This window comes from Phocoena phocoena, chromosome 3 (genome assembly GCF_963924675.1).
Source record: "Phocoena phocoena chromosome 3, mPhoPho1.1, whole genome shotgun sequence".
Lineage (NCBI taxonomy): Eukaryota > Metazoa > Chordata > Mammalia > Artiodactyla > Phocoenidae > Phocoena > Phocoena phocoena.
Window position 1 is genome coordinate 158,948,591 of NC_089221.1, and position 22,437 is coordinate 158,971,027.

General features: G+C 38.9%; 1 pseudogene; it reads left to right on the plus strand.

Moving 5' to 3' along the window:
• The first annotated feature begins 19,091 nt into the window (after nt 1-19,091).
• On the plus strand, nt 19,092-22,083 carry LOC136120357 (olfactory receptor 2T27-like; annotated as a pseudogene).
• Nucleotides 22,084-22,437: the final 354 nt, after the last annotated feature.

The following is a 22,437-nucleotide window of genomic DNA, read 5'->3' on the forward strand; positions in this document are numbered from 1 at the left end:
TGACATGATACTACACATAGAGAATCCTAAAGATGCCACCAGAAAACTACTAGAGCTACTCAGTGAATTTAGTAAAGTTTCAAGATACAAAATTAATGCACAGAAATGTCTTGCATTCCTATACACTGATGATGAAAAATCTGAAAGAGAAATTAAGGAAACACTCCCATTATACCATTGCAACAAAAAGAATAAAATACCTAGGAATAAACCTACCTAGGGAGGCAAAAGACCTGTATGCAGAACACTATAAGACACTGATGAAAGAAATTAAAGATGACACAAACAGATGGAGAGATATACCATGTTCTTGGATTGGAGGAATCAATATTGTGAAAATGACTGTACTACCCAAAGCAATCTACAGATTCAATGCAATCCCTATCAAATTACCAATGGCATTTTTTACAGAACTAGAACAAAAACTCTTAAAATTTGTATGGAGACGCAAAAGACCCAGAATAGCCAAAGCAGTCTTGAGGGGAAAAAAACGGAGTTGGAGGAATCAGACTCCCTGACTTCAGACTTTACTACAAAGCTACAGTAATCAAGACAATATGGTACTGGCACAGAAACAGAAACATAGATCAATGGAACAAAATAGAAAGCCCAGAGGTAAACCCATGCACCTATGGTCAACTAATCTATGACAAAGGAGGCAAGGATATACAATGGAGAAAATACAGTCTCTTCAATAAGTGGTGCTGGGAAAACTGGACAGCTACATGTAAAAGAATAAAATTAGAACACTCCCTAACACCATACACAAAAATAAACTCAAGATAGATTAGACACCTACATGTAAGACCGAACACTATAAAACTCTTAGGGGAAACATAGGAAGAACACCCTTTGACATAAACCACAGCAAGATCTTTTTTGATCCACCTCATAGAGTAATGGAAATAAAAAGAAAAATAAACAAATGGGACCTAATGACACTTAAAAGCTTTTGCACAGCAAAGGAAACCATAAACAAAATGAAAAGACAACCCTAAGAATGGGAGAAAATATTTACAAATGAATCAATGGAAAAAGGATTAATCTCCAAAATATATAAACAGCTCATACAGCTCAATATTAAAAAAACAAACAACCTAATCCAAAAATGGGCAGAAGACCTAAATAGATATTTCTCCAAAGAAGACATACAGATGGCCAAGAAACACATGAAAAGCTGCTCAGCATCACTAATTATTAGAGAAATGCAAATCAGAACTACAATGGGGTATCACCTCACACCAGTTAGAATGGGCTTCATCAGAAAATCTACAAATAACAAATGCTGGAGAGGGTGTGGAGAAAAGGGAACCCTCTTGCACTGTTGGTGGGAATATAAACTGGTACAGCCACTATGGAGAACAATATGGAGGTTCCTTAAAAAAACTAAAAATAGAATTACCATATGATCCAGCAATCCCACTACTGGGCATATACCCAGAGAAAACCACAATTCAAAAAGACACATGCACCCCAATGTTCATTGCAGCACTATTTACAATAGCCAGGTCATGGAAGCAACCTAAATGCCCATCGACAGGCAAATGGATAAAGAAGATGTTGTACATATATACAATGGAATATTACTCAGCCATAAAAAGGAACGAAATTGGGTCATTTGTTTAGATGTGGATAGATCTAGACTGTCATACAGAGTGAAGTAAGTCAGAAAGAGAAAAACAAATATTGTACATTAACGCATGTATTTGGAACCTAGAAAAATGGTACAGATGAACCGGTTTTCAGGGCAGAAATTGAAACATAGATGTAGAGAACATACGTATGCACACCAAGAGGGGAAAGCCGCAGGGGGTTGAGGGTGGGGGGGTGTTGAATTGGGCAATTGGGATTGACATGTATACACTGATGTATATAAAATTGATGACTAATAAGAACCTGCTATATAAAAAAATAAATAAAATTAAATTAAAAAAAAGATTGTGCAAAGTCTTTGGGGGAAGAAGTAATAAAGTTTTAAAAAATTAATGGAAATTTACAACTAATATAATTTGACAATCCCCAAATAATTTTACAGGTTATTTTTCTGAATAAATTCATTGAGAGTTATTACAAATTCTCTGTTATATTTGTTATATTAACCTTTGTAATGTGGTTGGCAAATACAATTGAGTCAATTGTACACACCAATTATATCTATAGGCTTTTAATTTTTTGCTTTCCATTCATTTTTGCACCTCAGACTAGACTTTTGGAACCTTTGTCTTTTTCTTCAATTAAATTATTGGAAAGTATTTTATTAAACATTGATTATAGATAAATGCTCTCTCTTGATCTAAAGTGTCTAACTTTTCTTGTTTTTTTTTGTTTTTGTTTTTTTGGCCGTGTCATGTAGCATGGGGAACTGCAGCATGCAGGATCTTATTTCCCTGAACAGGGGTGGAGCCTATGCCCCCTGCAGTGGAAATGCAGTCTTAAACACTGGACCTCCAGGGAAGTCCCTTTTGTTGATTTCTTAAAGTCAAAAAGTATAGTTGATTCTCATTATTTGTGGGAGTTATGTTCTACAATATTACTTAAAACACTGAATTAGCAGATACTGATTCATTGTTCCTAGAAGAAATGCAAGGTTAGCTTAGTGTGGCCCTGGGGTCACAACATTTTTATCAATTGATTAATACATAACCTTGTTTTATGTGTATTTCTGTTTAAAGACAATTTATTGTCTTTAATATGTTTATTTTTTGTATTTATTTTATTTATTATTTAATATTTATTATTAATTAACATCGAGCTGTTGGCCAACAGCGCTGTAACTCATGCCTCAAGGTGAGTGTCACGTATAATGTTTTTGGTAAGGCGCATTACAGACTTCCATGCTTAGTCACACTAGACAGCACATCAGCACTACACTTGGGGGTGATCTGAAACAGGAAAATCACCAAAATGCAAAATTGTGGCTCTAAATATGAGCCACATATTTAGTGGCTTGTATACAGTAAACAAGGTCAGAAATGACCTTGTTTACTGTATAAAAGCTGAAACAAGAAGACGGAGCATTGCCTTGTTGACTTTTGTGGGGAATGTGCATATCAGATGGCTCAAGTTTTTTGATTTTGTATGCACATTTCTGAATCATTATGGAAATACTGTGAATATTGTTTTGGGGGTTATAAATAAGTTTTAATAAGTAAAATTATAAATATGAATACACAGTTAAAGAGGTTTGCTATATATAGTTTTTTTTTTGTGGTACGCGGGCCTCTCACTGTTGTGGCCTCTCCCGTTGTGGAGCACAGGCTCTGGACGCGCAGGCTCAGTGGCCATGGCTCACGGGCCTAGCTGCTCCGCGGCATGTGGGATCCTCCTGTACCGGGGCACGAACCCGTATCCCCTGCATCGGCAGGCGGACTCTCAACCACTGCGCCACCAGGGAAGCCCTATATATAGTTTTATGTTTAAAATTTCTTACAGTTTTAAGACAATATTTTCTTTTCTCTTGGCTTCCATTAGAGATTTTGTAAATTGTGCTGAAACTCACAATATTTTTTTAGGTAGCTTGCTTTCCTCTGTTTTGACTAAATTCATTTTTTCTCTAAACATTGGTGTTCCTATTAACTATGCTGTGTCTGTTTATGAATACCCAACTTTAAAAATCATGCTTACGTCTTGGTAGGTTGTATGATTCTAGGAATTTGTCCATTTCTTCTAGGTTGCCCTGTTGTTGGTGTGTAATTGTTTATAGTAGTTTCTTGAAAGAAACTACTTTCAAAGAAATACAAAGGAACTACTTTCAAAGAAATACAAAGGATCGTTTGTATTTCTTTGGTATCAGTTGGAATGTCTCCTCTCTCATTTCTGATTTCATTTGAGTCTTCTCTCTCTCTCTTTTTTTCTTCTTGGTACGTCTAGCTAAAGTTCTGATACTTTCTTTTCAAAAAAAACCAACTCATAATTAGATTGATATTTTCTATTGCTTTCTCCCCTCTTTTCATTTATTTCTGCTTTGATCTTTGTTATCTCTTTCCTTCAGCTAACTTTGGTCTTACTTTTTCTAGTTCCTTGAAGTGTAAAGTTAAGTTATTTGAGATCTTTCTTTTTTCTTAAGGAAGATCTTTATCACTATGAACTTTCCTCTTAGAATTGCTTTTGCTGCACCCCATATATTTTGGTATATTGTGCTTCCTTTGTGTTTTTCCAAGATATTAAAAATTTTTTCCATTTGAATTCTTCTTTGACTCATACGTTGTTCAATATTGTGTTGTTTAATTTCCATATATTTGTAGATTTTTCCATCTTTCCTCTTGTTTTTGATGTCTAGCTTCATATTATTGTGGTCAGAAAAGATTGTTGGTATGATTTCAATTTTCTTAAATTTGCTGAGTCTTGTTTTATGCCCTATCACACGATCTATCCCGGAGAATATTCCATGTGGACTTGATAAGAATGTATATTCTGTTGATGCTGGATGGAATAGTCTATATACGTCTGTTGATCCTATTTGGTCTAAAGGAGGTTTCAATTCCAATGTTTCCTTGTTGATTTTCTGTCTCATGATCTATCCGTTGTTGATAGTGAGGTATTGAAGGCCCCTGCTATTACTGTACTGTTGTCCATTTCTCCCTTCAGATAGGGTGTGTATATATTCATAACTCTTGTATCTTTTTGACGTATTGACCCATTTATCATTATATAATGACCTTCTTTGTCTCTTGTCACCATTTTTGGTTGCCACTTTTTTGGAATATTATCTTCCATCCCTTTTTTGGGAAATATTATCAACCATTTCCCCAGCTGAAATAGGTCTCTTCTAGGCAATACATACTTGGGTCTTGTTTTTCTTATCCATCCAGCCACTCTGTGCCTTTGGATTGAATTAAATCCATTTTCATTTAGAGTAATTATTGATATGTAAGGACCTACCACTGCCATCTTATTGGTTACCTTCTCCTTTGTTTTGTATCTCCAGTGGGGTTTTTATCCCCCTGTGTTTCTGCCTACCTTTATAAATTGGTGGTTTTCTATGGTGGTACACTCTATCTCCTCTTTTTTTTTTTTTTTTCATCTCCTCTTCTTTATGTCTAGTGAATCTACTCTAGAATTTTGCTTTGTGGTTACCATAAGGCTTACATAAAACATCTCATACATAAAACTGCCCATTTTATGCTGATAGCAACATATATTTGTTTATCTAATAAAGGTTCCACCCTTTTACTGCTCCCCTTATTTATTTTTGATGTAAAAATTTACCTCTTTTTCTACTGTGTATTCATTAACAAATTGTAGTATTCATAGTTATTTATAATGATCTTATCCTTTAACATTTATACTATAAGTAGGTGGTTGACATGCCATTCTAATAGAGAGTTATAGTTTTCTAATTATGACTGTCTATTTTCACCATTACCAGAGTGTTGTGTACTCTCATATGTCTTTATGTTGCTGATTGATGTCTTTTCACTTCAGCTTAAAGAACTCCTTTTAACATTTCTTTCAAGGCAGATCTAGTGGTGGTGAACTACCTCAACTTTTGTTTATATGGGAAGCCTTTATTTCTTTTTCATATCTGAAGGATAACTTTGCTGGATAAAATATTCTTGACAGGAAATTTTTATCTTTTAACACTCTGAATATGTCATTTCACTCTCTCCTGGCTTGTGGGATTTCTGCTGAGAAATCCGCTGATAGCCTAATGGGAATTCCTTTGTCAGTTACTTTCTTTTCTTCTTTCAATGCCTTTAAGATTCTTTTTCTTTTTTTTAACCTTTGGATCCCTTTCATCAATTCCCTCCCGCATCCTACTCCCCTACTCTAGCTTATGGCAATTACCTATCTGTTTTCTGTATCTATGAGTTTTTTTTTTTAAGACTCCACATATAAGAGAAATCATATGGTTTTGTCTTTCTCTGTTTGACTTATTTCACTTAGCATAATGTCCTTGAGGTCTATCCATTGTTGCCACAAATGACAAGATTTCATCTTTTTAAATGGCTGAATAATATCTATATTTATGTCTATATGTCTGTGTATCACATTTTCCTTATCCATTCATCTGTCAAGTGGAAATTTAGGTTTTCAAGGTTTGACTATTGTAAATGATGCTGCAATGAACATGGGGGTGCATATATTTTTTGAGCTAGAGTTTTTGTTTTGTTTGGATAAATACCCAGAACTAGAATTTCTGGGTAAAGATCCTTTCTTAATCATTGATTTTTGATAGTTTTATTATAATATGTCTTGGAGAAGGTCTTTTTGCTTTGAGATAATAAGGTGTTCTATTAGCTTCATGGGCTTGGATATCCAAGTCCTTCCCCACGTTTGGGAAGTTCTCAGCTATTATTTCTTTAGTTATTTTTTATTTTTTATTTTTTTTGGTGGTACGTGGGCCTCTCACTGCTGTGGCCTCTCTCGTGGAGCACAGGCTCCAGACGCGCAGGCTCAGCGACCATGGCTCAGGGGCCCAGCCACTCCGCGGCATGTGGGATCTTCCCAGACCGGGACACGAGCCCATGTCCCCTGCATTGGCAGGTGGACTCTCAACCACTGCGCCACCAGGGAAGCCCTATTATTTCTTTAAATAAACTTTCTGTCTCTTTCTACTTCTCTTCTGGTACACCAATTATTCTTATATCTGCTCTTCTGATTAAATCCAATAGCTGTCACAGAATTTCTTTACTTTTTAAAAATCTGAGTTTTCTCTCCTCTTATAATTGAATTATTTCTATATTCCTATCCTCCAACTCACTTATTTTTTGTTTGATCTGGTCTGCCCTGTTAGCAATATTCTCTATTTCAATCTTTATCTCATCATTGAATTCTTCAGCTTCGGAATTTCTGTTTGGTTCTTTTTTTCTTCTTCTTAATAGTTTCAATACCTTTAGTAAAACTCTCCTTCATTAAGTTTATTAATTTTATTCCTGAGTTTACTAAAATGTCTTTCTGAGTTTTCTTGTAGCTCACTGAATTTCTTCATAATGGCTATTTTGAATTCTTTACCAGTTAGATCAAAATATTTCATGCCTTGAGTTTGGTTGCTGGAGAATGATCATTTTCCTTTTGTGATACCATGCTTCCTTGATTTTTAAAATTCTTTTTGAAGGTATGGCCTTCTGCTTTCACAAGTGAAGTAGTAGACAACTCCTTAAGATTTTTTAATGTCTTCTTTAGTTCTTACAATTCAACAGATTGGCTATTAGAAACTTTTCTTTTCTATTCCAGGTGGTGGCGCTATATGTACAAGTTTGTTGTTCCTTTTTCCAGAGCGGGCTCTTGTGGATGCCCTTGAGCGCACACACAGAGCCAGCAGCAGAGTGTGGGGAGGTGTGGGCTTAGAACCTGAAGCTTTGTGGGTGCACATGGACTGGTGGGGGGATCGTTGAGTGGGGCACATCTAGAAGTGCATGGGCAGACCTCCTGTTGAAGTCCCAAAGCAGACAGGAGGGAATGCATCTGAAGGAAATGTGTTCCTTCAATATCCTTTGCTATTTTTATCTGCTTTCCTTCTTTTTCTCTCACTCCCCTCAGCCACGGAATTTTTTCCTCAGAAATATGGGAGCTGCTGCAGAAAAATAGGTCCTTCTACCTGCAACTCACACAACTGTGGCAGCTCACCAATTTTGCTTTCTTGCTCTGTAGGAGAGGCTGCTGCTTCCCACCACCTCTGCTGGAGAAGCTGCTGCTAAAGGCTCAGCCCCTTGCAGTGTCACCCTGGGTGACACTTGGCAAGTGTCCACCCTCTCCTCTGCCTCCAAACTTATCTCTATTCTGCTCTGATGGCATGCCAGATTCTCCTCTCAGGCAGGCTGGACCTCCACAACTTCTCTATTGCCTATAGGTATTCACCCAATTTTGCACTCTCTAGCTTCCCTTTTATTCTGATTGCAGCAAGTGGGAGTGGGGCAGGCTCACCAACTCCCTTGGTTCTGCAGCTCCCACCAAGGTCCTATCCTCGCACTTTAGGTTGCACAGGGGGGATAGAAATCTTCCAGGTGCCCTGGTGTAATGTGTAGAGGCATTTATGTTTGGTTATGGATCTTCACTTAGTTGTTAATCAAAGGGGAGAGAGAAGAGGAATGACACACACCAACACGATGCTGAAGTCACCTGAGAATATTGTTTGGGATTGTATTTTTGGGGTCACTTATTAGTTTACAAACTTTGATGTTCTAATCTCTCCCTAGGTTTACGAAGTTTTCCACCATTATTTCTTTTAATTATTAATCTCCCTCTCTGCTCCTTCTGGGATTCCACGGATGCCTAGATTAGTTGTACTAATGATGTCCCATAAGTCCTATAGACTTTTTTCATTTATTTTCATTTTTCTTTTTGCTTCTCTGACTGGATAATTTCAAAAGCATCAGCTGACTTATTCTTCCTTCTGCTTTGTCCTGTCTGATGTTGAATCACTCTATTAAATTCTCCAAGCCAGTCATTGTATTCTTCAGCTCCAAAATTTCTTTTTAGTGCTTTTTAATGTTTTCTATCTCATTATTGAGCTTCTCATTTTGCTTTTGTATTGTTTTCCTGACTTTGTTAACTTGTGCATCTGTGTTTTCTTGTAGCTTTCTGAACATTTTTAGAAAAATTATTTTTATTACTTTGTTGGGCTATTTATGTATCTCCATTTCTTTGGGTCAGTTATTGTAAGTTTACTGTGTTCCTTTCATGGTGTCATTTTCTCTGACTTTTAAACTTCTTGTCACCTTGTATAGTTACCTACGTATTTGACAAAGCAGTCACCTCTGACTTTATGGACTGATTTCTGAGATGAAAAACATTTACCTGCATGTTGGAACATGCTGGAGCATCCAGTGACCCTAAGTTTAGTGGTGCACATCACCAAGTGTAGTTTGGTGTGTTGTGGCTCTGAGTCTGGGATGTGTGTAATATTTTGTTGGGTCAGGCTGCTGTGATCCACAGCATCAACAACTCTGTGGTCCTTGGCAAGCACTGCCAGGGGTCTGCAGTGGCTGCAAGGGTGTTTGTGATCCTCAGCTTTGCTCCCAGTCTAGTGGCTAGGACCAGGGTAGGCAGTGGTTGTCAGAATAGTGGTGTGCACATATTTGTGGATGCCAGCTCTAAGTGCCTGTGAGTAGCAGTGGCCGACTTCTAATGTACACATAGTTGTGGGCAGTGGCCAATAACAAGGGCCTGGTCCAACTGTGGGCACACTGGCAGCTGTGGGGGCCCTAGCTATCAGCGTGCATTCCTGTGACTGCAAGTTCTTGCCACGTGTGCATGGCAGTGGGTGTCAGTGACTGAAGTTGAGCCTGATCGTGCAGATATACAGCTGAAGATGCTAGATGGAGGTGAGCCCAGTGGTGCAGGCCAGTGACAGGAGACAGAGCCAGATCTAGGCCTACCAGCAGCTGTTGGGTGTAGGTGTGGGAGAGGGAGTGGGAAGAGACTCAGTGACTGGTATTTGTGGGGTGAAAGCCAGTTAAATCTGAAGGTAGGCCACAGCAGCTCTGCTGGCCATTGGTTTCTTCAGTGGCAAAAGTTGATGGGTTTCTCTGCAGAGCAAGTCCCTAGGAATTGTGGTTACTCTTGTTGCATGGCTGTTATTGGTATCCCCTGATATTCATTCTTGTTTCTAGCCATCCTTATACATCTCAACTTTGTCACTGTGTGGGTGGGAGGTAACCTAAGTGACACCTAATGTGGTGCCAGCTTGGGAAGCTGGTTGCTTCCTCCACTCTTCCCTTGTCAGTGAAAGAAACTCTTTCCAGGTGGGGAGTTTTCTCTTGGCAATGAGCAGTGCCAGTCTGGGGTTGGGATGATGCAGGCAAAATAAAACTGTTCTTCTTTCTATTTTTATACAGTTATTCCCAGGGGTTTTTTTGTTTCACTGTGTTGCTGAACTTTCTTAAGTGGAGTCCTGAGCTCTCCCAGAGCTGTTTTGTTTATGGATAGCTGTCTAACTGCTGACCTTTGTGGAGAGATAGAGGTAGGGGTTTCCTACTTTATCATCTTGGTGACATCACTTCTACACTAGGGCTGTTTCTGAGTGGAACTGGTGACTTGTGCTTTTTAGATAGTTCTGGATATTAGTCCAGGGCCCCAGCTCTAAGGCTGATTGAATCCAGGCATTGCCTTGTCTAGTATCCTCCTGAAACAGTCTGTCTCTTGCCACTCTTCTAACCAGTAACACTAAAGTCACAGATGTAATGTTTTCAAAGAACTTATCTTCTAAAGAACTATATCAGCCAAGCTTGTGCTTTGAGATTTTTTTTTTACAGGTATAATAGAAACCAGCTTAGCTGAACTGACTTTTTAAGGGAACATTATGTGTCACACACCTAAGACACTCACCCTACAAGTAGTCAGGGAATGTCACCAGCAAAGAATCCATCCTCATAATTTTAGCAAAAAGACTCCTGTGGTCATCAAGGTCTGCCCTATTCTGGTCAGGAGCACACGATTGATCTGGTCACTGTTGAGAAAACAACGAGGTCGTTGATTGGTCAAAACAAGTCACATACTTCTTTACCTTCTTCTGTTTGGGCAACAGAGAAATGTGTTGCCTATAAGAAGAGTGCTCATTTTAACAGAACTAAGAAGCAACTTTGTTAGATAGGCGAACATTTTAGAAATTCAGTTTTCCTACAGTGTGTGATATTCCCTGATAATATTGGTTACCATTGTCCAAACGTGTCATGTAGCAGTATCCTCTTTATAAAAATAATTTTGCCGAACAGGGCATTGTAAGGTAAGCAAGTTTATCTTCATTTCCTTTAACTGTACAATTCTTCTCTTATATTCATTGATACTTCTGTCTCCATGGGGTACCCTGAAAAGGCCTTCCATCACCATCAACCTCTTTTCCAAAGGCTTGAAAAGATGAAAAGTTAAGATGGCTATTAAGCATCAGTGGGTGGGAGATTATGTAAATTCATTTAAAAATCTTTTAAAAATTCAAGATTTTATGCTAACCAATTCTTAAACACAATGTGTGTTTCTGGTTAGGTTAAATAAAATTTTTTTTCCTTGCATACAACCTTTTTGGATAAAAGATCTGAATAAAAATAAACAATGCCTTAGAAAATGTAAAGTTTTAATTACTAAGACATACCAGACATCATTAACTATGAGACAGCACAGGAAGGCTTGAGCTCCTGCACTTTCTACCCAAAACATCTCTGGATATCACCCACACTCATGAGAAGGATACACTGATGTCATAGACAAACAATATCATTTGAATCTAACTGCCTTGATCAGGCCCTGAGAAACTAAGGACTAAACTAATTTATTCAGGCTGCACTGGCCACCCCAGGGTAGAACTCCCTAGGATAGGAGACCACACTGGGAGCCTTGTTAACCTGATTGACTAATACATGCCTTTTTTTTTTTTTTTTTTTTTCGGTACGCGGGCCTCTCACTGCCGTGGCCTCTCCCGCCGCGGACGCACAGGCTCCGGACGCACAGGCTCAGCGGCCATGGCTCACGGGCCCAGCCCCCCCGCGGCACGTGGGATCCTCCCAGACCGGGGCACGAACCCGCGTCCCCTGCATCGGCAGGCGGACTCTGAACCACTGCGCAACCAGGGAAGCCCTACATGCCTTTTTGAGGTGCCCTAACATTGTTAACTCTTTGTTTCCAGGGGTACTGCATGTACCTCCTGAGAATGCCCTTCTTGTGTGGAAACCCTGTTTATCATGACACTGCCTCTGCCCTGTCTCTTCTCTGGGGCTGGATATGGCTCCAGGGATCCAAGTTCCTGATGCACCTCTCTCTTAGTGACTTGGATGCCAAAATGCCTTGCCACTGTGCTGTACATTGCCCCCAGTGTTCTAAGTTACAACTTCGACCCACTATCACAGAAGCCACACTATTGCTTCTCTATGCCCTGCCCCCAGGGTCCTGAGTTGGGTCTTTAAGCCACCATCACTGTGCTATGATGTTGTTGCTCTGTGTCTTACACCCTGGGGCCTGATTCAGGACTCTGACCTGCCATCCCCAGGGCATGCTTCCATCGCACTCCACAGCTGGGTCCAGGCCTTTGCTATGCCTTTTAATCCCTGGTCCCATGCTGCTTCATCCTGCTTCCCTCCAAGGACCGAGTCACTACTACGAGCTCCAGTAACTCAGACTCTCATTCCATAGTGACTTTCACACGTCTACATTTCACACACCACCACCACTGCCACAGCAAGTGGTCCTGTGCCGCACGCCCCAGGTGTCACTATAGTTCTGCAAAACCTTGAGTCCACGACATGAATCTGCCGATGCTCTGAGTACCTGTGTCCCAGACCTGGCACTAAGAGGAATTTACTCAGCTAGAACTTTCCCAATGGGCAAAAAGGAGAACAAGAGGACTCCAGCAGCTTTTTGCACTGACAACCTCAATAGATTTAGCCTCCACTGTCACCACGCACACCTGCAGTATTCCCTTAGTCTTGGTCACCATGGAACCCTAGAGTCTTTCCCAAAGTTGACCTCAGCTGATGGAGATTCATGGAGACCATAACACTGCACCCTCCCTGGAACCAGAGATGTTACACCCCGCCTCACAGGTACCCTCACAGCCACCTTCAACTGAAGGTCTTTCCAAACTGAAGTCAGTTCATAAAGAGTGGAAGAGGTGACTGCTCACTCAAATGCACAGATATCAATGCAAAGGCATTAGAAACATGAAAAACCAAGGAAACATGACATCACCAAAGGAACAGAATAATTTTTCAGTAAACAACCCCAAAGAAATTTAGATCTTTTAGTTTTTTAGAAATTTAGATTTTTTAGTTACCTAAAAAAAAAAAAAAAAAAGACTATTATAAGAGACAAAGAAGGACACTACATAATGATCAAGGGATCAATCCAAGAAGAAGCTGTAACAATTGTAAATATTTATGCACCCAACATAGGAGCACCTCAATACATAAGGCAAATGCTAACAGGCGTAAAAGGGGAAATCGACAATAACACAATCATAGTAGGGGACTTTAACACCCCACTTTCACCAATGGACAGATCAACTAAAATGAAAATAAATAAGGAAACAAAAGCTCTAAATGATACATTAAACAAGAGGGACTTAATTGATATTTATAGGACATTCCATCCAAAAGCAACAGAATACACTTTCTTCTCAAGTGCTCAAGGATAGATCATATCTTGGGTCACAAATCAAGCCTTGGTAAATTTAAGAAAATTGAAATCGTATCAAGTATCTTTTCTTTTTTTTCTTCTTTTGCGGTACACGGGCCTCTCACTGTTGTGGCCTCTCCCCTTGCAGAGCACAGGCTCCAGATGCACAGGCTCAGCAGCCACAGCTCACGGCCCCAGCCGCTCCATGGTATGTTGGATCTTCCCGGACTGGGGCACGAACCCGTGTCCCCTGCATCGGCAGGCGGACTCTCAACCACTGCACCAGCAGGGAAGCCCTCAAGTATCTTTTCTGACCATAATGCTATGAGACTAGATATCAATTACAGGAAAAAATCTGTAAAAAAAACCCCCACAAAATCATGGAGACTAAACAATACACTACTAAATAACCAAGAGATCACTGAAGAAATCAAAGAGAAAATCAAAAAATACCTTGAAACAAATGACAATGAAAACACGGTGACCCAAAACCTATGGGATGCAGCAGAAGCAGTTCTAAGAGGGAAGCTTATAACAGGAAAATCTTACCTTAAGAAACATCTCAAATAAACAACCTAATCTTACACCTAAAGCAATTAGAGAAAGAAGAACAAAATATCCCCAAAGTTAGCAGAAGGAAAGAAATCATAAAAATCAGATCAGAAATAAATGAAAAAGAAATGAAGGAAATGATAGTAAAGATCAATAAAACTAAAAGCCGGTTCTTTGAGAAGGTAGACAAAATTGATAAACCATTAGCCAGATTCATCAAGAAAAAAAAGGAGAAGACGCAAATCAATAGAATTAGAAATGAAAAAGGAGAAGTAACAACTGACACTGCAAAAATACAAAGGCTCATGAGAGATTACTACAAGCAACTCTATGCCAATAAAATGGACAACCTGGAGGAATGGACAAATTCTTAGAAATGCACAACACTCCGAGAATGAACCAGGAAGAAATAGAAAGTATGAACAGAACAATCACAAGCACTGAAGTTGAAACTGTGTTTAAAAACCATCCAACAAACAAAATCCCAGGACCAGATGGCTTCACAGGTGAATTCTAGCAAACATTTAGAGAAGAGCTAACACCTATCCTTCTCAAACTCTTCCAAAATATAGCAGAGGGAGGAACACTCCCAAACTCATTCTATGAGGCCACCATCACCCTGATACCAAAACCAGACAAAGATGTCACAAAGAAAGAAAACTACAGGCCAATATCACTGATGAACATAGATGCAAAAATCCTCAACAAAATACTAGCAAACAGAATCCAACAGGACATTAAAAGGATCATATACTATGATCAAGTGGGATTTACCCCAGGAATGCAAGGCTTTCTTCAATATACACAAATCAATCAATGTGATAGACCATATTAACAAATTGAAGGAGAAAAGCCATATGATCACCTCAATAGATGCAGAGAAAGCTTTTGACAAAATTCCACACCCATTTATGATAAAAACCCTCCAGAAAGTAGGCAAAGAGGGAACTTACCTCAACATAATAAAGACCATATATGACAAACCCACAGCCAACATCATCCTCAGTGGTGAAAAACTGAAAGCATTTCCACTAAGATCAGGAACAAGACAAGGTTGCCCACTCTCACGCTATTATTCAACATAGTTTTGGAAGTTTTAGCCACAACAATCAGAGAAGAAAAAGAAATAAAAGGAATCCAAATCAGAAAAGAAGAAATAAAGCTGTCACTGTTTGCAGATGACATGATACTATACATAGAGAATCCTAAAGATGCTACCAGAAAACTACTAGAGCTAATCAATGAATTTGGTAAAGTTGCAGGATACAAAATTAATGTACAGAAATCTCTTGCATTCCTATACACTAATGATGAAAAATCTGAAAGAGAAATTAAGAAAAAACTTCCATTTACCGTTGCAACAAAAAGAATAAAATATCTGGGAATAAACCTACCTAAGGAGACAACGACCTCTATGCAGACAATTATAAGATACTGGTGAAAGAACTTAAAGATGATATAAATAGATGGAGAGATACACCATGTTCTTGGATTGGAAGAATCAACATTGTGAAAATGACTATACTACCCAAAGCAATCTACAGATTCAATGCAATCCCTATCAAATTACCACTAGCATTTTTCACAGAACTAGAACAAAAAGTTTCACAATTTGCATGGAAACACAAAAGACCCCAAATAGCAAAAGCAATCTTGAGAAAGAAAAATGAAGCTGGAGCAATCAGGCTCCCTGGCTTCAGACTATACTACAAAGCTTCAGTAATCAAGACAGCATGGTATGGGCAAAAAACAGAAATATAGGGCTTCCCTGGTGGCGCAGTGGTTGGGAGTCCGCCTGCCGATGCAGGGGACACGGGTTTGTGCCCTGGTCCGGGAAGATCCCACATACCGCGGAGCAGCTGGGCCCATGAGCCATGGCTGCTGAACCTGCGCGTCCGGAGCCTGTGTGCTCTGCAACAGAAGAGGCCACAGCAGTGAGAGGCCCGCATACCGCAAAAAAAACCAAAACAAAACAGAAAACAATAACAACAGCAGCAACAAAAACCAGAAATATAGATCAATGGAACAGGATAGAAAGCCCAGAGATAAACCCATGCACATATGGTCACCTTATCTTTGATAAAGGAGGCAAGAATATACAATGGAGAAAAGACAGCCTCTTCAATAAATGGTGCTGGGACAACTGCACAGCTACATGTAAAAGAATGAAATTAGAACACTCTCTCACACCATACACAAAAATAAACTCAAACTGGAATAAAAAACTAAATGTAAGGCCAGAAACTATCAAACTCTTAGAGGAAAACATAGGCAGGACACTCTATCACATAAATCACAGCAAGATCCTTTTTGACCCACCTCCTAGAGAAATGGAAATAAAAAAATAAATAAACAATGGGAGCTAATGAAACTTAATAGCTTTTGCACAGCAAAAGAGACCATAAATAAGATGAAAAGACAACCCTCAGAATGGGAGAAAATATTTGCAAATGAAGCAACTGACAAAGGATTAATCTCCAAAATTTATAAGCAGCTCATGCAGCTCAATATCGAAAAAACAAACACCACAATCCAAAAATGGGCAGAAGACCCAAATAGACATTTCTCCAAAGAAGATCTACAGATTGCCAATAAGCACATAGAACAATGCTCAACATCATTAATCATTAGAGAAATGCAAATCAAAACTGCAATGAGATATCATCTCACACCATTCAGAATGTCCATCATCAAAAGATCTACAAACAATAAATGCTGGAGAGGGTGTGGAGAAAAGGGAACTCTCTTGCACTGTTGGTGGGAATGTAAATTGATACAGCCACTATGGGGAACACTATGGAGGTTCCTTCAAAAACTAGAGCTACCATACGACCCAGCAATCCCACTACTGGGCATATACCCTGAGAAAACCATAATTCAGAAAGAGTCATGTACCACAATGTTCATCGCATCTCTATTTACAATAGCCAGGACATGGAAGCAACCTAAGTGTCCATCAGCAGATGAATGGATAAAGAAGATTTGGCACATATATACAATGGAATATTACTTAGCCATAAAAATAAACAAAATTGAGTTATTTGTAGTGAGGTGGATGGACCTAGAGTCTGTCATACAGAGTGAAGTTAGTCAGAAAGAGAAAAACAAATACTGTATGCTTATATATATGGAATCTAAAAAAAAATAATAATAATGGTCATGAAGAACCTAGGGGCAAGACAGGAATAAAGACACAGACCTACTAGAGAATGGACTTGAGGATACGGGGAGGGGGGAGGGTAAGCTGGGACAAAGTGAGAGAGTGGCATGGACATGTATACACTACCAAACGTAAAACAGATAGCTAGTGGGAAGCAGCCACATAGCACAGGGAGATCAGCCTGGTGCTTTGTGACCACCTAGCGGTGTGGAATAGGGAGGGTGGGAGGAAGGGAGACGCAAGAGAGAAGAGATATGGGGATATATGTATATGTATAACTGATTCACTTTGTTATAAAGCAGAAACTAACACACCATTGTAAAGAAATTATACTCCAATATAGATGTTAAAAAACAAAATAAAAGTTACGGAAAAAAGAAAAAAGATCCTGCAAGCTCTACAGCACAGCCAAATAAATAACTAAATCAAAATTTAAAAATTAAACAAAATATTAAACTCTGAATTATCAATAATTGGAATATATATATGAGATTTGACCTGACACTTTACCCAAAATCAATTAAAAGATGATCAAACCTGTTAATAATGTGAGTAATACAAATGACATTTAAATCACATAGCACAGCCCTACATACCTGTTAGAATAGCTAAAATTCAAATAACTGACAATACCAACTGCTGGCCAGAGTGGGAATACAAAATGGTACAGCACTTTCAAAGGCATTGTCACAGATGTTTATCAAGTTAAATACAGACTTGCTAAAAACCAACAATTCTCCTTCTAGGTATTTACACAGTGAATAATAAATAACATGGTGTTGGATTATAACCCAAAGTTGAATATATGTATACGTGAGAGCATACTGATAAAAATAAATGGTTTAATAAACAAATGGGGAAGAAGGGATAAAACTTCCTTACAGGATTCCAAATAATAAATATGTGGATACTCACTCCCTGAAAGTGGAGCTTAAGCCCTTATCCCCTGAAGTGTGAACTGGATTTAAAAGGTTCACTTCCAAAAATAGAGTACAGAAGGGGGAAAATAGTAGCTTTAAAATGGAAACGTGCTGGCTAACACTACCTTAACTAAGTGATGAATGTTAACAAGCCACCGATAACTCATGTTGACGTCATGTATCCCCTGATAAGACATAATATTATCTATGTGATAATCTTCCCTAAATACATAACTCTAATGTAGTCATAGCAAAACATCTGAGAAACTCAAATTGAGGGATATTGTACATAATATCTGACCAATACTCTTTAAATTTTCAAAGTCTTTAAAAATGGAAAGACAGAAAATAACACAGATAGGAGGTGATGAGGAAGCATGATGACTAAATGAAACATGGTATCGTGGATTGAATCCCGGAAGGGAAAAAGATAACATTAGTGGAAAAATTGGTGAAATCCAAATGAGGTCTGGAGTTTAATTAATAGTAATATACCAATGTTAATTTCTTAGTTTTAACAAACACATTAACATTAACTGAAGCTGGTATATGGGAATTCTCTGTATTATTCTTGCATCTTTTCTGTAAATCTAAAATCATTTCAAAATAAAAATTTATTTTAAAAAGCTAGAAATGAAACAGAGAGAAACCTCACATATGGTTGGAAAGAAGCATAACAATTTGTTATCAATAACTACCTCCAGGGAGGGTATGGGAAGAGATAGGAGAATAAGTAGATTTCACTAGTTACTTCTTATAACTGTGTATTTTTAAAAAGCTTTATCACTGATAATATATTTATATATTACTTGTGGAAAACCATTAGGAAAGAAATTATTTGAGAGCCAAGATGGCCAGTTTTCATGATGATGAAGAGCTATGTTTGTCTTCAGCGACAACGTGTTTTGAATCTGTGAGAGAGAAAAATCCCTCCTGTATGTGACTGCTACTGGAGAAAGTAAAATTTACCATCTTCAGGTAAATTCAATAATGGCTTACCAGAACATAATTTCTTGTTGATGAGTCAGAAAATCCATCCCAAATAAATGAGGCTTCATGAGAAGTCAAAATGTGGGACATATTTAAGCAACACAGGAGAATAAAATCCCGGATAAACAGGGTAATCCTCCCCACCCCAGAGTCTTGTTTTAAGGAAAACCCAATGCAATAGAGAAAAACATATCACTTAATGGGTATCTAGGAACTCACTTCCTCTGTGGTTTCCTATTTGCCTCAAGGATCCTCTGGGGCACTTGCTGTTGTCATGTGTATATGTAATTGTCTATATGATCTCAGAAATACCACTTGCAGGTGGAAAACAAAATGCTCCAGTCTCCTAACACCAAGCCTTCTTCAGGAAGCAACCAGGAACATCACTACTTTGGGGAAGCATGTTTTTTTGAGGAAAATCCAGTATGTATAGGTAAACAAGTGTAGGTAAAATAATGAAGAGACTGGCCTGGCTTCCAATAATTATATTTTTGGTTCGGGGTAATATTTCCCCTTAATAGAGTCCTTTGTAGCAACTTGAAGAGCCAAGGAGGAATATTTAGTTCAATTAACCTGGTACAACTTTAAGGATATAGGATGAATGTTAAGAACATTTTTACTAAATTAAATCACCTTTTGGATCTCGTTCTTTCTTCAACTTTCACCTCCTTGTCCCACAGTTCTTAAGAGCTTTCCATAACCTCTATCTGGAAATTTAGTAGTCAGCTCATGGGAAAACATAATTATTGGGTCCCAGAAGTAAGTAAACCTAGTAAACATCAATGAAGCAGCATTAAGAGTAAATCCTCAGTGTCATCTTCATTTTTCAGTGGGAATTTACACATCACCATTGTTGCCACCAGGTGGTACCACTTGGCAGTGTTGGTTGGGAAAGTGGGGAATCTTAATGAACTTTTCATGTACCAATCGGAGTTTTCCTTTTGAAATATGTCCCTTACCCAACCCCTTAACTGCATTTTCCTACCCTACAGATTTGTTGTAGATTGACGTTTTCTTAACACCTAAATACAATCTGCGTAACTAGTGACATGGTCATAAAAATTACATTTCATGCTTAGTTGCTTCTAGGCTGTTTCAAGCTGCTTAGAGTAGAAAATTCTGCGTTTCTATTTCCACAAACTTTTAGGGAGAAGTATGTTTCCTCTTGAATGCAGGCACAATCTTATTTCTCATTTAGAGCTTATGAAATCTGATTTAGTTATTACATCTGAATTTATCCTGATGTGGTTTATATAAGTTTCTATGAAAAAATCTAAAGGAAAACACACCACTGACTATATCGGTTCATTCCTTGGCTGATGTGTGTTGTTTTAGAAAATGACCTCCTAGATTCAAGTACAAGGACAACAGATTCATCTTGCTGCGCTCTATTTCACATTTATCTATGGTTTCTTCCATGGATTTATGTAACCAGATCCATAGGTAGAGGACTGCTAAGAAGAAAAGTTTGTGTGTTTACCTGTTGCATATCTAGCCATGGCTACAAGAAATGGCTGCCTATGACCTCAAGGCATTCTCCATAGTGAAAATAGTTTGTGATCATAGGAAACCCATAGATCTTTATTACTGAGGCTTAACAGAACACATTAAACAGAAGACTAAAAATTAAATTATGAAACATCTGAAAACCCAGCATCAAAATCACGAAATTGAGGATGGTGGAGGTAGGAACTCTGAGAAATATAATAGATCATGTTAATTGTTTCCGTTTCTCTCTTCATGCCTCATCTTTTTTTTTTTTTTTTTTTTTTTTTTGCGGTACGCGGGCCTCTCACTGTTGTGGCCTCTCCCGTTGCGGAGCACAGGCTCCGGACGCGCAGGCTCAGCGGCCGTGGCTCACGGGCCCAGCCGCTCCGCGGCATGTGGGATCTTCCCGGACCGGGGCACGAACCTGTGTCCCCTGCATCGGCAGGCGGACTCTCAACCACTGCGCCACCAGGGAAGCCCATATGCCTCATCCTTTTGTGGTTCACTGTGGGTTGAGTTTATTTCCCCACCACACCCCCACCACAATGATGTTGGGCTTCTACGTGCGACTTGCTTTATTCAGGGGAATGTGGTAGAAAGTAATAGAGTCAGTTCTAAGTTCAAGCATTAGGGGGAATCATGTCGTTTTTCTTGCCCATTTTTGGTTTCTGCCATCTTCCTTAAGAAGAGCAAGCCCCAGAAAGAGGATTATTGGTGGAATATATCTGTACTTGATTGGCAGCCTAAAGCTAAATGCTCCACCTGACTTACAGACATGGCAGCAAGAAAATACATGTTTATTGTCATAAGCCATTGAAATTTGTGGAGTCATTTTTATCTCACATTATTACAGCAATACTTGACCAATAGAAGTATTGTAAAAGGCTTTAAAGCATTTAATTTGACTTCTGTTCCCCTTTCCTTCTTCTTTTGGTTCAACCAGATCAGTCACAGCCATTGAGGAAGAAAATGAGACATTAACAACAGGTTTTATCCTCTCAGGACTCTTCCCCAATATGAAGTATGTCAGTATTCTTATCTACCTTATCATCCTGATCTACCTTGCTGCAGTAATTGGGAACTTCATCCTGCTCCTCCTGATATGGATGGACTTGAGGCTCCACACTCCAATGTACTTTCTGCTCAGCCACCATTCTCTCATAGACCTGGCCCTCATCAGCGGTACTGTTGCAAAGATGACGGCAAATTTTTCTCTGGAAGGAAGGGCATCACTCGTGTTGGCTGTGGAACCCAGCTATTTTAGTTTTTTACACTTGGGGTGCTGAATATATCCTCTTGACCCTCATGGCGTATGATTGATATGTAGCTATTTGTAACCCCTTGAGATATGCAGTCATTATAAACCAAGGGGTCTGTGCAAATGGTCATAGTGTCTTGGACTGGGGGCATTTTAGCTTCTACAGCCCACACATTCTATACTATGAATCTGCCTATCTGTGGCTCCAGAGAAATCCACCATTTCTTCTGTAAGATACCAGCAATCATGAAGATCTCATGCAAAGACACTTCCACCTACGAAGTGGTGGTCTTTGTGATGGGAATCACATTTATCATCATCCCCTTTGGATTTATTATGGCTTCATACACCTTCATCTTCCTCACTGTCCTGCATATGAAATCCCCCTCAAGGCAGGAACAAAGCCTTGGCCCCCTGCTTCTCCCATCTTAACAGTGGTAAGCTTTTATCTAGGACCATATGTTTATATGTACATGACACCTGCTTCCTCCCATACCCCTGATCAGGAGCAGGCTATGTCTGTATTTTGCACTGTCCTCACACCCATGCTCAATCCACTCATCTACAGCTTGAGAAACAAAGATGTGGTAGGAGCTTTCCAGAAGGTCCTGAGGAAACATCCAGTCTCTAAGTGGAACACATACATATCAAGGTGGAAAACAGTTATCTAGAGGGTCAAGAACAAAGACTCCAGGAGCATCACATTCGCATTTTCCAGCATGAGGTACTTTGCTGTAGCCCTATAGGCAAACCATATGGTTGCATTCGATTGACAATATTAATTCAATCATAAATAGTTTGTAAGGAGATTTTTCTCAATCAGTTTCTAATAATGTGTTTTCAAAATGGATCAATTCAATTGCTATTCATCAAACCAGTTCATAAACACAAAGTTCCAATCTTCTCTTTTTATATCTGAAATATTTAGACATTTTTTAGTGTCCTTGAGGCTCAGCTTTATTTGGTATTATTGGTGCTTCAGGTCTTGTTAACTTCCGTTGTTAGAAGTACCAAGTTCCTGTGAA